We start from the raw sequence: 3,518 nt of genomic DNA on the forward strand, positions 1-3,518 counted from the left end.
ACGGCGAACATGGCGCCCAGCTGCGCACCGGCGACGAACGTCCGGGGAAGATCGGCGCCGCGGCCGCCGCTTATATGGCCGACGGGACGTGAGGGCCGCGGCGGGGCGGGGCGGGGGGCGCCGGGGCCGGGCACCGCTCAGCACCCCGGGGGGAGCCGAGGTGCGGGGTTGTCGGGCCCCGGGGGGAGCCGGGCCCCGGGGTGCGGGGTTGTCGGGCCCCGGGGGGAGCCGAGGTGCGGGGTTGTCGGGCCCCGGGGGAAGCCGGGGTGCGGGGTTGTCGGGCCCCGGGGGGAGCCGGGCCCCGGGGTGCGGGGTTGTCGGGCCGCGGGGGGGGCCGGGTGAGGGGGAGCGGGGAGCTTTCGGGGGAGGCCGGTAGGTGTCACTGTGAAGAGAGGGAAAGATGCAGGTCTCCGGTTAGAAGGAAATCGGGTCGCACCGACCCCCGGACAGAGGAGGGTGGCTTTGGTTTTGGTTTGTTTTGTTGTGTTTTCCTTTGGGGGGGGGGAGGGGGATTATTTCTTGTCTTTGAAACTTTAAAAGAAAATGAGTGAAGAATTAAGGAGTATTAGAGCAGCAGTTAGAGTCGCAGTTCAGTCTCCTGTTTTTTCACTTTTAATTTTTCCATTTTTCTTTTTTCAGAAGCTTTCAAAAGCACTTTTGCGGTTTAGAAGACTAGGAGCTACTTTTGCTCCACCTCAGCGTTGCCCAAGGTACTGAGCTATTAGCAAAGTTTCCACTTTTGGTGAGACTTGTGCTCTCACAGCAGTCAGATTGTATTGAAAATTTTATCCAGAAAACATGGACCGGGATTAAAGCTGGTGAACTGCAGCACAGCTCCATTAAAGCCAATAGGATATTCCAGATGACAGCATCTGGGCTTTGGGTTGCTTAGCAGACAAGGTTTGTGCAAAGAGTTTCCCGAGCTGTCTTGTGAGTATGCTGTGTTCTGGTCTGACCTGTTAGGTGCAAACTTCTGGATTGAGGTTTCCATTTCTGCAGGTGAAGGCGCTGTGTGATCCAGCCGAGGCAGTGCAGGCTGCACAGCACGGTCCCGTCACAGCAGTGCCTCGAGGGAGCGTGTCTCGTGGTGCTCCAGCAGCCACGTGCCGCAGCTGAGGTATGTGAACAGGTAAACAAGTACCCGCAAGGAATCAGTACACACATTCAAGTTCAAATTTTGTTTCCAGCTATTATACACTCCAGCCATTTGCTTGGCACCAGAGCAGTCAGTAATACTAATGGTTTGGGCAGAGAGCAGGGAGTAGTCTGAATACAGTACACTTTAGTTTTTTCTGTCTATGTGGATATCTTTATGGCCTGTGTCTATAGGCCGGTTTGTGTAAAAGGTCATCTACGTGAGTTAGGGTTACACACATTTCAGAGGCAGTTTCTCACCCAAGCTTCAGCGCCAGCCTAGCAAAGTTAGTGGTTTCTTCAAATTAGAAGTTCCCATATTATAAGGCACTTATAATAGTGAGAATATAAAAGTGTGGGACATGCCTTCCTCTGAAATCAAACATCAGATTTGCTATTGATTTTTCCAGAGAAGAAGTGAGTACAGGTTTTTGAAAAGCTTGACCTACTTCACATCATATCCTGAGGATGAATTAGCTGATGCCACCAGACAAACTAAACTCTCCAGAATAGGAGTCCTTAAAAATATTGGTGCTGTTCCAGCTCTCCTCCTTGACACGACAAAACTGCACAGAAATACATGAACATTTGCTGTCATAAACAGCAATTAAACTAAGCCGTCAGAAAGCTTCTTCATTCAATGACCGGTTAGTGTGACTGTGACCATAATGCTGCTCATCCTTGAAATGTGGTAACGTTCATAAGCCTCAAAGTCTGACAACATCGTCCTGGCAAAAGGAGAAGTCACTTGTCTGCTTTGGAAAATCCCCACAAATAAGTGCAATTAGAGATCACCACACCAAACAACACAAGTGAATCAGCTAATTCAGTATTCTCTCTCTTGCTGTGATCTTGCGGGGTGATTCAGAGCAGAGCACACAGAAAGCCACAGAACAAAATATGAAATAACCTCTCTTTTAGGAGAAGTTTAATAAGTGGCAATGCGAGTCAAAGAAAAAGAAGAATGTTGCCATGAAATGCTAACTCTAAAAATGTTGATGACAATTCTAATTTTCCTCCTCAAATTTTTTCACATAATTAAAAAAAAATCTGCTTTTCCTTCTTAAAATTCAGAAAAAAATTCTTCCAGGTGGGATCACAAACACACACTCCTAGTAATATAGCATGAGAAAAAGACAACAAAAGAATATGCTCAAGCATAAATCAGCATCAGCTTTAGTTAAAGTCACTTGTGTCTGTCAGTGCTTTTGTATATATGGACACTAGGGAGCCATCTGGCTATCTGCATTTCTTTTCCACATGTATTAGCTCCATGAGAAATAAAAAGGTAAAATGGAGCAGTGAGGAAAATTATGGGGATTTCTGACACTCCCTCAAGGTCTTCAAGTTTATAAACTAGCAAAGGAACTACAAAGACAAATACAAAACTTTAATCTGTAAGATAACGTCATACTCATATATCTGTTAGGCAAAGCAAGACTATGCTAATTTTAAAAACACAAAGCAAATTGAAACATGCAGTGAGCCATATTGATTTATTTGTTTTTAATATGTGCGTATGTGCAGGTTAGAGCAGGATAATTAACTTTAGAAAACAGTTTGAACTTCACAGCTGGGCTAAGTGGAATGGTTAAAGTTTTACTTTAGATGTTTTGTAATAGCATGGATTAGCTTCGAGCAAAAGTAATGGAATGGAAATTACTTTTCCAAACTATGAGGTGGGGTTTCAGTATTTACTGGCATGAATCAGCCCTATGAGTGAAATGAAAAGTATGCAAGACACTTGCTTTCCAGGCTGTATATTTTACAGGCTAACATGGAGATAGATGAGGACAAATAGGCTGGACTCAACTTTGCAGACCATTTTTAATTATTCATATATTACACAAAGCATACAAGGTGTTTTGCAATTTGTTTTTAGTTCTGATGAACTATGCATATGAGATTTATAATGAAGAACAGTTACTCCAGGTTGCACTTAACTCCGTGTGGTAGGACTGGAGTCAGGCTCTTTGTCTCAGACTCAGAATCTGAGACTCCCACAATGTGAGCAGAGAAGGCAAATACCCCTGGCCAAAAACAAACAGATGCTTATTTTGTTGTTTCTATGCATGGTGTTTGCTTGTTATCCATACAAATCATTCTAATGGACTCTGGCCTAACTTTTGACCTAAAACACTACACGAAATCATGAATGAGAAAAGAAGCAGTGGAAGGGGAAGGCAAGAGTGCGTTTGATCTTTTACTCAGCATTTTGTTTTGGGGTTTGTTTTCACAGAATCACAGAATCACAGAATCACTGAGGTTGGAAGGGACCTCTGGAGATCATCTAGTCCAACCCCCCTGCTCAAGCAGGGTCACCTAGAGCACATTGCACAGGATTGCATCCAGGCGCGTTTTGAATATCTCCAGAGAAGGAGACT

The 3,518-nt window shown here is 45.1% G+C and overlaps 1 long non-coding RNA gene across 1 annotated transcript in view; it reads left to right on the top strand.

Annotated features, from left to right (window-relative positions):
- The first annotated feature begins 636 nt into the window (after window positions 1-636).
- Window positions 637-3,518, top strand: part of LOC112967585 — a 5,350-nt gene continuing 2,468 nt past the window's right edge. Inside the window, exons 1-2 of the long non-coding RNA XR_003254022.1 lie at window positions 637-710; window positions 1,000-1,117. This is a non-coding gene — a long non-coding RNA (uncharacterized LOC112967585). The remainder of the gene's footprint in view (window positions 711-999; window positions 1,118-3,518) is intronic.

Source organism: Apteryx rowi, unplaced genomic scaffold (assembly GCF_003343035.1).
Source record: "Apteryx rowi isolate R43461 unplaced genomic scaffold, aptRow1 scaffold_282, whole genome shotgun sequence".
NCBI lineage: Eukaryota > Metazoa > Chordata > Aves > Apterygiformes > Apterygidae > Apteryx > Apteryx rowi.